This window comes from Mytilus galloprovincialis, chromosome 3, assembly GCF_965363235.1.
Source record: "Mytilus galloprovincialis chromosome 3, xbMytGall1.hap1.1, whole genome shotgun sequence".
In the NCBI taxonomy this organism is placed as follows: Eukaryota; Metazoa; Mollusca; class Bivalvia; order Mytilida; family Mytilidae; genus Mytilus; species Mytilus galloprovincialis.
The window spans coordinates 23,120,614-23,135,691 of NC_134840.1; positions in this window are offsets into that span (position 1 = coordinate 23,120,614).

A 15,078-nucleotide genomic window follows, 5' to 3' on the forward strand; every position below is an offset into this window, starting at 1 on the left:
TTTTTCTGACTTGGTCAAGGCCGTAGCATCCATTGAGGCAGGTGAGGCAAATGCCTCACTAAAAAAATGACCAAGTATGGTATTGATGTTTTAAAAAAAATTCCTTTATATATCCAAATAGTGAGCGATGACCAAAACTAATCCTAAAAGACGTGGAGGACAACTATCTACTTTGCGTTCTTAGACCATGTTTGTACCGAGATTGAGAGACGTTTTCCACATGACCAACGTCAGATGATGTTAGGCCAAAACTTGGTTCCATCAAAATTGGCAAATCTTAATGATACCATACAATCTTACGTTTCAAGTTTATTCCCCGGATGTGCCAGATGTAAATACATTGGAACAAGAAGTAAACAAAGTGGAAGATTAAATTTTCTGACACCCCGAAGGCCAAATTACCAGGTATACTCAAATCTTCTTTGAAACAGGCACATCAAGACTTTTATCCAAATATCAGACGGATCTACTGTTGACAATGCCTGTCACCAGCGTTTGTTGTGAAAGATCCTTTTCAGGACTTCGTAGACTGAAGACGTGGGAAAGGTCCTCAATGAGTGAGGAACGCCTTTGTGGACTGGCAATGCTTCATACTCACAGGGACAAAGATGTTTCATTGGAGGATATTCGATAGAACTGGACACAGACGGATTGGAAAGCTGACATTTGACTAGAAGATTTCACTTAAATGAAATATAGGCCCTTATAAATGTGTGAAATTTTGATTTTTGGAAGAAACAGTTTAATGACCACAAGTCTTGTCTTTATTTTATTTATCTTTTTTCTCTGACAGTTTTTCTATTTGCCATAATCGCTGATAATATCTACATATGACATAAAAATGCACATAACCATATCTCCCCCCCCCCCCTCAAGACTTTTTTTATCACTTTTATGGCACATGAAACCCATATGATCAATATCACTAATATAGGCCCAGGAAACGCCCAGATAGCAGGATTTTGCACCATTTACCCCAGAGCTTCTGGGGCCCTTGTGCGGCCCCGAGACCCACTGCCAGTTTTTTTTTCGGCTCGCTCCGCTCGGCGAAAGGATCTTGCCTCACTATTTAAAAGACACTAGCTACGGCCTTGTTGGTATAGGACATGTTAAGAAACAAATGGTGAGTTGAACCTGGTTTTGTGGCATGCCAGACCTCCTGCTTTAATGGTAATGTCAATTATAAAATTAAAAAGACAACATTACATGGCAGGACTACAATACAAATAATGGGATAAAATTTCTCTAAAATGTCTGATACTTAAAAGACTAGCACATATGTTCAAGATTGTTTTAGTATTATCTTAAACGTGTAACTAATAAGGTTTTTTTTGTTCTAAAACAAACGTTTCAGTTAATAATTGGATTCAAGCTGTTTATTATCACTTTTGAAATACCAAAAACATTTAACTATCCATCTATGTTATGCACAACGCAATAAAATATATCAAATAGTCTGTCCTCCGAATGGGACGATCTGTCACTACATGACAGTACGGGCTGGTAAAGCCTATCCTCATAGTGGGACAGTCTATCACTTCCAGACATTGCGGAGGTACAGCCCGACCTCCGAGTGGGACAGTCTGTTCTACCAACTTCCTATATAAGACCAATGTATAGCTCTTCTATGTAACTTATGTTTAAGTAACATGCCTTTGCTTGTAAACTGGGACGCATGTAGAGATCGCTAAGGTGACAAATACGAAAAATCGTATTGTAACGTTACATATTGAACGCGAGAAACGGTTATACATATTCAGACGTTTTTTGGGAAAGTTAGTGGTCGGGTCGAAGGCTGTAGGGTTGTTTGTTAGGGATTCTCATGTTGTGTAAGGGCAACATTTAGGGAACACCCCTATCTATTGTATTTTCCCTGGAGTATATAAGCGAATGAAGAATATCATTCGGGTTCTGTCAATGTTCTTACATTTAAAATTATAAAACAGAATCTTTTTCGGTACAGAAGCTGGAATTTACTCAATTACACTATCAGCCATCCATACTGGCCTTTTTCTCTCACGACGATCATTGTCCTCCTCTATCCTCACTGATGCACGCTGTCTTTTCGTTGGGGTTTTCTTTCTTGCAAAATTATCGCAACAAGCGACATATGCTTTAACGATGGATTGAAAACCAGGCAAATAGTAAGACTGATGTATAGTCTCTCCAGTTTCATGCACACCTTAGTGACTAGTATACTTTGTGTTATGACAGAATTGTAAAAGCTGATTACGTTCTAACATTGGAATTACCGCTTGTAATTTCACAACGTTCCGTTCAGTGTCATCGAAGCGTATAACTAATATATTCACTTGGAGTTCTTAACAATTAAACTGACCCCAGTACTACCTTATAATAAATCCTTTACCGGATACTTCATTGTATATTGGCCTTTGACCATCTGTCAGCCATTGTCTAACTTGTTTAATGTCTGAGTCATTGATGGTAGTTCTGGTAGGGTCAAATCTTTGCCAATGACTGGTTACGATTTTGACTCGACTATGTTCTTTCTTAAAAATAACGAGATGTGTTAACTATGATAGCTAAGTAGACATAGTTATCAAAGGTACCAGGATTAAAATTTAGTACGCCATACGCGCGTTTCGTCTACATAAGACTCATCAGTGACGCTCATATCAAAATATTTATAAAGTCAAACAAGTAAAAAGTTGAAGAGCATTAAGGATCCAAAATTCCCAAAAGGTGTGCCAGATATGGCTAAGGTAATCTATGCCTGGGATAAGAAAATCCTTAGTTTTTTTTCAAAAATTCAAAGTTTTGTAAACAAGAAATTTATAAAAGTGACCACATTATTGATATTCATGTCAACACCGAAGTGTTGACGACTGGGCTGGTGATACCAACTGTCCACCATAGACTAAATGACATAGAAGTTTATCTTTTTGCGAAAGTCGCGAAAATAAATCGCTCGCGAAAATAAGTTGGTTTACAGTAATAGCTATGAAAATTCCACGACATGACATACGAGATAACTACCGACCTGATGTCTGCTCAAAACTAAAAAAATTGATATCAATTAATTAACGCCAACAACGGAAAGGCTTCTGACATGGGGCTAGCATATATAGCATGTGATGGGGTAACACATTTCTGAAAGCCTCATTCTATCCACTAACCTGTTACAATGGTGTTAAAACACAACATATTAACAAACTATTAAAATCAATAAAAAAAGCTCGTCAAATCGACATAAAACAAAACTTTTCTGACTAATTAATAAAAACAAAGCATGCATTCACTAATAAAATAATCACCAGGACACTTCCATTTGATGTAGTATAAAGACATTGTGTTTATAATTTATCGTATGTACAACAAAGGTAGAATCTTTTGTAAAATATTAATAACCCTGACAAGGACCGTTTATAAGAGATGTCATCGGCAGTAGATGCATTTCCAAAGCCTTATTTTCTCATCTCCCAATGTGCTTTCTGTACCGTAAACGTTGCCACTTTGTTTATTTACGTCTGTGATGTCATTTTTATGGGAGATAACTCTTATACAAATCAAGTAACGCAAAATGTTATCCCCCGGTTATTCACCGATGGTGTTAATCTTAAGGGTTATTCGTCCTTCCTTTCAATTGAATAAAAATTAGCTGAATTAACCATGTCACACGATAACGTGTTAAAGGTTCACTAAATACGAGATGTATAAAAAATATAATTTATTATTATTTTTTGGCTCAATCATTATTGAATGCAAATAGTCAAATAATAATTCACTTTTAGCAGCCAGTATGGCTCAATTTAGCAAAATAAGCTAAAAAACATTGATTATGAATTATTCACTTGCAAGTGAATAATTCGACCTCATTGAATCCGTATGTGAACTTCAATTGAGATTGATAACACGACAAGACAAGACAAGACAATTTTATTCTTTAAAACCACTGTATACACATTGGTACAAAGAATGAAATAATAATACATAGTATACAAAATAAAGTGTGCACATGACAAGATAGGAATGTTACAATTACTATTTATATAAATATATATATATACATATATACAAGAAGTCATTATAATAGAAAAACAAATAGACAAAGGCTAACCAGGAAGACCTGCTACTGAATTTATAACCTTTATAAATTTGCATATATTTTTTAACTTATTTCTATGTGTTGTTTGGAATAATTTACAAAATTTAATTATATTTACTCTGTTACAATAACAGTTATCCAAAAACAATTTTCTTGAGTCGTCTAGGGATCTACAATTCAAAAGAAAGTGAAATTCATCACCCAATTCTTGACCTTGACATAAATTACAACATCTCATTTCTCTATCTAAACCTATCCATCTTCCAGTTTCAATTGGAAATCTATGATTACCAGTTCTAAATCTACAAAATGTAACCCTATCTCTATCTGGTAATATATCTAAATATTTTTCGAATTCAAACTTATCCTTATGTAATCTATATGATAAACCTTTTGACGAATTACATATATCTGAACGCCAGTTCTGTTGAAATTGATCAAATAGCTTCTGTTTTAAACTATTACTCAGCCATTTTGTGCTAAAGCCAGTTTGTGCTAACCAGATATTACTATAACCACATGTATCAAGAATATTTTTTATAAACATAACCCATTCAGACTTACAACTATTCTGTGAATATTTTAAAAACATAAAGTTATACAAAATGTGTGACAACTTATTTTCTTTGCCGTGGACAATTATTTACCATACGTAGTTTAACATAGACTACAATGGGATACACACCAAGTTCACCATCTACAATAAAGTTTGGAGTTGACTTCTTCAAGTTCAGTAGTATCTTGCAAAATTTCAAATGTACTCTCTCTATAATATCTATATTACTGAACCCCCAAATTTCACACCCATAAAGTAAAATCGGCTTCACTATCTTATCGAACAAATCATATACTGACATCTCACCGAAAGGTTATGAACTCTCTCCTTCTTAAGTACATCGTACATGGCACGGTATGCCTTATTAGTAACTAATATCTTTTTAGTATTTGCAAAGCTACCTGTCCTTGAAAAAGTCAATCCCAAATATGGTATTTCTTTAACAACATCTAATTCAATATTATCAAAATAAAAATGAGGATTGTGAGATAAACGTCCAACAGAAAAAATAATAAATTTCGTTTTACTAGAATTTACACTAAGTTTACAAAGTTTACAATATTCACTAAATGTATTAAGTTGAGATTGAAGAGATTCAGCTGATTCAGCAAATAGAACTGTATCATCTGCATATAATAAAGCAAACAGTTTAATATAAATATTCATCTCATTCTCAATTTCTTCAGATATACTACTAAGTCCCAAAACATCATGTATTTGTAAAAAAAGATTCATTCAAATATAAGGAGAATAAAAAAGGGGAGAGATTTTCTCCTTGTCTTACACCAATATTACAAAGGAAATAATCTGATGATTGTCCATTATATACAATTCTTGATTTAATACTACTATGCCTATTGAATATAACGTTATAAATTTTACCGTTAATTTCGTTTCCAAGCAATTTCTGAAACAATCCATTTCTCCATACACTATCAAATGCTTTAGCACGTGAGTTGTATGTGTAAAGGTATTCAAAGGAAAAGAATGTCAACATTGAAAGTAAAACAAAGGTAAATGATTTGATTGACTGATTCGATCCACCAAAAATTCGATTTTATACAGGTAAAAACGATGATAAACATTTATTTTTCATCTATAATTTGAAATTGAATATCCTAGAAATATCCATAGCACAAGTTTGCTTAATCTATTTATATCTATATTTATATTTACATCGCTTATATGGTCATCGGATGACTTTAGAGGTCAACTTGATAGTTAATTAGATGGTGTTTAGACTAAAATACACACTAAACGAAACTATGCTCGAACCCTGTTAATTGTTGTTTATTTTAGACTTTTAATAGTATGGATAAATGTTTTACATTCAAGTTGTTATAAATCAAATATGAGAATTTGATTAAAATCGGTGATCATGAATTTGACAGCTAGTGTCCCTTTAACCATAAGAATTGTTTAAATATATGTATAATAATGTCTGATGTCGCATCGTCACGAATATTTAATTCGATGTGTCCATTTACGTAATTGTTGCGCCCTCATAGGAAATAAGTTGACTAATTTCTGGTTGTTTTAAAGATTTTTTTATATCTATTATATATACGCATAAGAAATATATAAAGCAATACCAATATAAAACAATTCAATAAGTACAAGTGTCAATAAGTCTGTTCATGTATGTTATAAATCTAGTCCAAATAATAATGGCGTCTTGAAAGGCTATATTTATTTTTCGTATACGCCTTACATCGCAGGAAAGCGTCAAAGTAAAAATTTAATTAAAATAGCCTTCCAAGACGTCATAATTAATTGGACTAGTTATATATCCAGTTGTGCTATACATATCTTTATAGTTTGTATAATTTACCTTACATTTCTTGTACAATTAAACATTACCTTTTTTTCTAACGATTTCCGTTACACTATTTCGTATTACTTGTTTTCCCACATAGTGCAGGTGAACTGCATGCGAATAATAAATAATATTTCAGTAAAAAAAAATATTTTTATAAATCTCTGTAGTAGGAAAAAGTGATCTTAATCGATAATATTGTAGAGAAAAATGAAAAAAATCATCTATTTTATCTGATCCCAAGTTGTTTGTTCTTGGTTAACTATTTTTTTCAATATATTTTAGTGATCTCTGTTTTTGTTCCAAGTATGTACGTAGACCAGGAACACTCATAAAACTTTTTTTAACTGAAAAGGGACTGTTTAATTAATCATTATCTAAAGATAAGATCGAAGTTAAAACCACTACTAGTATTCAGTTCAACACTATAACTTGTAACATAACAGAATCCCAAACACAGAACAAAACCGTACACCTCTCTGAAAAATAAATCCCACCGCTGCAAATTGAATGTTTTGATAGAAATCAATAGCATTTATATATAGACTAAATGTATGTGCCTTATACAACACTAACACATACTATAAAGGAGAAATCCATCAAAACTGTCTTGACAATCTTGGTGTAGAATACAATTACAACACATCGGTAAAAACGACAATTGTTTACATAACCTCCATTCACACGTGTTTTATCTTTAGCTCTAACATTATAAAAAACATATAACATTTTTCCGATTTTTATTTCAATTGTGTACAGTATTTTAGACTTAAGCGAGAAACATTGCCTTGTTGCACGCAAACAGATGACATAATTACAAAATATAACCATTCCGATAGTAATAATACGTTTGTTCGAAAGCATACTTGGTATGAAAAAAAATATGACTAGGCACTGTCTTTTCAGTGGATTTGAGTGATTTGTTAAAGGCAATAGGGAATTGAAAGTAATTGGTACTTGTAGTCATTTTATGTCAAACTCTTGATGAAAAGTGTAAGTCACCTTACTTGTTTTAACACTGGATAATGTGCTCAATTCCTAATCATGCTAATAACGATAGCAAAATTTGTAATTTAAAGATCAGGTATTGAGTATCATGTAGAATCTCCAGTGCATTGACAAAAAAACCCAAACCATTAAAAAAAACCTTAAGATAAAAAAAACACAAATTCTTAACAGTGTGTAAACCCCTGTTAAACAACAAGTATTTATACTGTATAGCTTTTACCAAACAAATACATGTTTCTTGAAATTTTATCTTTATAAATTTTGAATTGTATATCATATTTTTTCATGTCGAGATCATTTATAGTCTCCTCTACGATATGTTATTTTTTCTCATTGATAAAGGCAGAACAGTTTCCACTTGAATGGAATTGTGGTGAGTTGTTGTCACATTAACAATTATACCACTTTTCTTTATTATTTTTCAAAATGTATGAACAGTTTAGCAACATTAAAACCATTTTGTCTGCTTTCCAAAGTATAAATTGAACAACAGAATGTTTGAAAGTAGACTTGTTGATAACATGCAATTAAATTAACACAACGTGAGTTTACTCTGGATTTTAACAACAGTTACATCAATGTTTCCGAAAAGTGCATCGCAAAAACAATGTTCTCATATAGAATGGTCCTCGAAAATAGAAACTTGGTCAAAAATAGGTTATAATGAGTTAAAGTCATGTAAGTCTACGAACACAGTCAAGACAAATCAAATGTCATCAATACGAATATAAATTGACTAATTATCTGACCATTTGTTGACAGTGGACAGGTTTTATTGATAGCTGATCTTGTAAAAAGTTGGTTAATATCACTCCTGATCACTCTAAGATATCATTAAAATTACCCATTCGATGAAAAGAGTGTCTATATGGTGCTTAATAACCAAGAGATGTTTTTTTTCGTTTGTAGATAGGGATAACTATTGTCAGGATTGTAAAGAAAATGCCATTAATAATTATATAGACTATTCTCTTGTACTTCATGTCCATGATTTGAATTATATTAAACAGCAAAATAGTCGATCAGTAACATACCTTTGTACTTATAACTAAGATTCCCTTGCACTTTCTATGCTTTAGATGTATGCGTTCCAAAAGGGGGTGGGGTTATGAACCTGTATTTTTATCGCAACATTTGATTTACATTGAAGTAATAAATCATCATTTTATAATTTATCTACGTCTATAAAAAGCAATTAGTTTAGATCAAACAGGAATAGTTTCAATGTCTTACATCTTCTTCATGCGATAACGCTTTCATGGTTTTCAACGACACCTTTAATAATAGGGTCTATTTTTCTGCAATAAACCCAGCCTGTACGTAGAAAAATAGAGAACGAGTATGCTTAGGAAAGTTGCCTTAGTTTGATATTGAAATGTTTTCAACATTGTTGAAGTGGTTGACCAATCCTGACAAACAACACTAAATATGTTCTAGTGTTCACTAAGCAGAATATAAATCTTTCTAAGTGTCCTCTATCAGGACAGTCATACCATTCATATAAATACAATATAGCTGACATATCTGACCGTGCGACGTCTGTATAGTCAGTCAACGTCGTTAATCACTTCCATGATCATCATCTGCAGAGAATAGGGAAATTGACTTTTGCAGAGTTATTACTGATGGCGTATAATTATGACCCCGTCTGACCAATGTGTGATGAAGTAAACAACGAATTCAAAAGATTATCGTACAGCCTTCAATGATAAACAAGTCGTATAGCAAGCCAGAAAAGGCGCCGACATCACAAAATGTGAAATATTCAAAAGAGAAAACTAATGGCCTCATAAGGAACTAGGGACTTTCCATTTTGAATTTTCCTCGAAGTTTTTTGTGATTTTCCTTTTTTAATATGTTATAAACATAAAAAAGACGTTGAACAATCAACGACACTATATTACGAGCTCCTCACTTGGGACAGGCAACAAATAATGAAGTGATACTGATTGTTCATCCCTACCCTGACCTTGGCTAGTGGTAAAGCATCATAAATGAACTCATCATATATACCAGGATTGATATTTATATTTACGCCAGGCGCGCGTTTCGTCTACAAAATACTCATCAGTGACGTTGTGGTATCATAGATGACGACAAATCAAATGACATAGTAGTTAGCAGTCATAGTTTAACGTACGGCTTTCAATAATTAGAAAAACTCAAACCAAATATCAATTTTAAAAATGCACCGACATGACAAACGAAAAAACTAAAGACCTGGTTTCTGCTCAAAACAATAAACAAAAAAGCGAATAAGATATCAATTAATTAACGGTTAACAGTTAATAGAAAAAAAACACGTGTTTTCTCATACTGGAAAATCAATTATTCATAACCATTCTAGGAAAAGCATGAACTTGTGCAAAGATAAAATTACATCATTGTCTGTATCTGTAAATCAAAAGTATTCACAGCTATAAAACAAACTATACAAATCAGTAAATTTATCAAACCACCAATAGTTCCCAACGAAGACAAAATATTCAATAATTTTGATACAATATCAAATTGATAGCGTTCAGTTTAAGTTTAAGGTATTTGGTTTGTTAGCAACATCGTGGTTTATGCACATTTTATGTATTTCTATCCCACATAAACCATACAGTTGAAATTTATTTTGCATGGAAACTTAATCTATCAGCACCCTACTTTTAAAATTGAATTAACAGGAAATGAAGATATAATGTAAATTGATTCACAAAAGACTTTTCTGTCGACAGAATGTTAATACATCTCGACGTTTAAATCTATTTGTCAAAGTAATCAAAGACTCCAAATTGTACTGTGGTAATCAAATTTTAATATAAAGAAACATGCTTGAAATCATTTTGATTGGATTTTTGGTTACTTAACATTTTGTGACAAGTAAATCTGTAAAATATAACGATTGACACACTTTAAAAAAAAACTTAATACTAGTATCAAGAGGTGAAAGTATTTATTATTTTTGAAACAAAAACTATAAATGGGACATATTAGAAATTGAAGTCAAATGATGACATGAGTATCTTCTACGGGTAAATGTTTAAAGTCAAGTCAACCGTCATTGTATATAACATTTTTGCAACAGATTCCTGATTTAGGACATGTGCAAACAAATGCATAGGGTTTGAACGTTTAAACAAGTGCCAACCTTCACTATAACCTTTACAAAGAAAATAATTTCATGTGTATTAAAATTTCTATTGCAAAAATGCACTAAACAGCTATTCGTATATAATTAAAAAATAAATAATAAAGCCCTTGCATCCAATGACAGTACTGTAACATTGACTTCCTTCACCTGCATTGGGTACGGAAAAAGGCCAACATAATGCCAGGTAAATTAAATACTACGTTTGATGTGTTTGAACTTTTAATTTTCCCATTTGATAAGGGACTTTCTGTTTTGCATTTCCCCGGAATTCAGAACATTTTGTGATTTTACTTTTCCCTATATGCACTGTCTCATATTTTTTTTTTGTTTAAATGTAATGAATAAACTCATCATAGAAATGGATTTTTCATACAGATCCATAAAGATAAAACCCAAGAGATATTAAACAAATTTAGTAACATGGTCACTTGGTCTTCTTCCAACCGGCTATAAAACCCTTGCAAAATTTAGGTGTCCGTTACATTTTGTGTGATGATAGATACACAGCCACGTAAGAACGTTACACCTGATGCCTCTTGTAGATGTGTTTTCTGAACATTACGAAAACTTGCAACAACTCCACGATGGTTCAGTAGGTGTACGCTACATGTTAACATAAAAATGACGGTCTTTTATTTGAAAGAGGTTGATTACGTACAGTTTGTATGAAACAAACATTGGATGTTGCGTATGCTAGATTGATCACTAAAGGTTCTATAACTTAGACGATGCCTGTAACTTATAACTGTCTATTTGGCAGATGATCACTTTGGCGACTGATAGTAGCGACACAGACACAGTTAGCTAAACCTCTCATTTGTATGGAAGTCACATCAAATTACAACGTATACTATCGTATAGCGGGGTATTTTCGCGATTTAGGGGCAACTAGCTATATAAGTATTCGAAATATTTTGACGGTATATCTATCAATGAAATACATATAATAGAAAACAAATCTAGCATTTAAACTTTTGAAAAAAATAATTATTTCTGTCCTTTTCACAAACATATACACATGTAGAGTTTGCTGCTGATATAGGAACTTTTGTTTACATCTTCTTTATTTGCTTTCACGTACTTTATTCTTGGTTTGTGCGTTTACCAGAATAAGGAAATTAGTATATATAGGCAGAGGTTTGAGACCCCGCTGTTTGTCTTGTATGATTTTTAATTTTAGTTTCTGTTATATATTTCGGACTTTTGTATGACATTTATTATCACTGAACTAGTAAACATGTTTTGTTTCGGGCCCAATTGAAGCACGCCTCCGGGTTCGGGAAGTTCTCGCTGCATTGAAGACCCATTGGTGGCCTGCGGCTGTTATTTGCTCTTTGGTCGGATTGTTGTCTCTTGGACACGTTCCCTATTTTCATTCTCAATTGTATTGTTAATATTAATAAGATCTCTGAAAACAAGATAGATCGACAGACAATCATGCATTGAATCTTCATTTGATCCATTGCATATGCCGAACTGTTTGCTAATTATAAATGATATGTCTTCATTGACCATTAATTTGACATCGATTTAGGTTAAAATGCTTTTGTTTTATGTCCAGATTTTTGTTATGGAAGAGAAGCCATAGAAATTGACGACAATAAGTAGGCCTCACCACACAACAATATTTGTCAAACAAACTGGTCTGGAGCGATACGAGGACCGATAAACAATTACCGTGTGTCATAAATTACACAAAATCACCACTAGTCAACAATTTAACGTGGTAGTTTGAACTTATGTCTGACAATTTAGGTATTTGAATCAAATGTAAACCCTTATCTAAACCAATCATGCAATATTTGGTAAATTATAGAGCGTTAATATGTTTTCTAAAGAGACCCATTTTATTGAGTGTTTCCATTGTACGCCGTAGCTAAAGATCAACAAAAATTATCATTTTTCAAAAACAGCAAACATTCTGACAAAATATGTTTTCGTTGCACGCTTATTTTTAATTAACCTAGCATTCAGCTATCATCTTTCAGTAGTCCATTCCAAAATAAATATTTTATCCCTGAAATTGTTTTTTTGTTTCATTTGCAACCTTTAAGCAGGTTAAGAGGCAAACCCTGGACCTGTTATACTAGTATTTAAGTCACCATAGGACCTTCAACAATGCAAAAAACTTAAACCTTCAAACGAAGTCAGCTGTGATCGGCCCAGAAAAAAATGAACAGCCTGATTTCGACAATACAACAATTTTAAGGTTCTATTCAATTTAGTTAAATATAAAAAGTAAGGAGATGTGCGTGAGACAACCATCCACCAGAGTTCAATAATGATGCTACTAATTCAACTGAACCATATGCGCTTTCGGTAATAAATAAACTCATCATAGATACCAGGACTAAATTTAGTATATACGCCAGACGCGCGTTTCGTCTACAAAAGACTCATCAGTGACGCTCGAATCCAAAAAAAGTTGAAAAGGCTAAATAAAGTACGAAGTTGAAGAGCATTGAGGACCAAAATTCCTAAAAAGTACGAACCCGGTAACAAGTCTCTTCAGTAGGTCCGATTCGTGAAAAGGAGGTGGGATAGAAGTTACAACATTTAGAACTATCGATTGAATAGCTTCCTTGTGAGCAGCAACCCTGTTTCAAGGAAATTATATTAGGAAATAAACAAATAGTTATCAAAACAATCCCGGCAATATCGTATCAATTGGGAGATATATACTCCGTATGCAGGCGCTGCTGTAATGTTGCTACATGTACAGAGAAGTGGAGATTCAAACTTGAGGAAAAAATTGTAGTAAAGACAAACGCTTTAATGCTATTGCAAGATTAAGGAGTCTTAGATTGTATGTACTCTAAAACATCTTTAGAATTTTTTGGTTTCTACATCTTATTCACGCCACCTCTCGAATAGGTAGTTTTACATTAACTTTAAAGCTCGGTTTTGATTGCTGATAAAATTGATGTAAATAGATTAGAAAGAATTTTCAGTGAGCACTGGCAGATCCAGCAATAAACCGTTATATGTACACTCATGTAGTTTGGGTATCCAATACAATTATAGAAGATCCAGTTCTTTACCTTTGGTTGAAATTCCAACAGAAAATAGACAAAAACCTATGATTATCCATAATTTCTTTTTAGTAAGGGGTGGGGGTGGGGAGGTGGGTATATGTTGAGTATCCAAGTCAATTTTAATACATAATTCATGTATTAAGCAGTTTATGTAATGCTTTTCACACACAAAAACGATGTCGTTTGGGGCTTTATCTCCGCTAGACTAAACAATATTTGTCATAGAGATAGATCAAGTCTTTTGCATCAATTGGGTCTTCTCAGGTGCTCCGGATGTTTAAGCAGATTCTTCGTCACATGTGGCACCCGTTGTTTTTCTCATGTTATTACAAACCCGGTAAATAAGTCTTAATTCGGTAGGTCACATTCAATATCATCTGTGAAACGGTTAATCAATAAAGGTCAACCAAATCGTGATGGCGTCTGTAAAATTTACGAAGGGATGATTTCAACTTCACTATTTTGAACTCTTGTTTCCTTATTCTAATTTGTATCAACATCACATCATTAAGCCATTTGAAAGGGGTATATACACAAGTATAGATTACCGTATGGTATGTGTGTCTTAGCCAAAATTGTGGTTATCTGGTTCTTACAATTAAAACACATATAACGCACATTTGAACATACTGAATAATTGTCACCTGGTTTTATCACTATTCAAAAGTGAAAACATTACAAAAGATTTTTTTGTATATATACCTAGATAATTAATCAAACATTTTGTTACAAGTTCGAATCTGGTTAAATATTTTATAGGCTAGTAATAAATTCAAAGATTTCCTTTATCTTTTTTAATTAGATAGGTAACAAGTAGCACAACATAGATATACTTACTAGAGGTGTGATGAGATGATTAAAGCAATATTTCTTTCCATTGACAACATGCATGTACGTTTTGGCAATGGGTTTATCGACAGATAATATGTATTCCTATGGACACCAAGTGTTCTCGCATAATATCAGTCTTGACAACATGTATGTACGCTTTGGCATTATAGTTTATCGACAGACTGTAGGTATTCCTATGGGCACTACGTGTGCTTTTTAATAGCAGACTTGTTCTCTTACTGTTAGAAGACAATTTATGGACAAACTCAGTAAATAACTATTTATCTTCCATTTAATTGATGTATTCTCTTACCGTTATCTTGATGTTATTTTTGGGATGAATATTTATAGATTCTCCAACTATACTGCTGAAATTTACCCAAATGAATTAACTTTAAATAAGTCAAATATTAACAGCACCCCCCCCCCCCCCCCTTTCCCCTTTTTCTCCCTGTTTAATTTTTCCATTTTTGAACGGTGGTGGTCCTTTGCTATTAACGTCTTAGACTGGTACCTTTGATAACTATTATGGTGTTTATATATCCCAACGCATTTGATATGCTCGTGTCTGTATTGGCGTTTTTAATTTCAATGAACGGAATCTATGTATTTATTAGTAAATCGTCA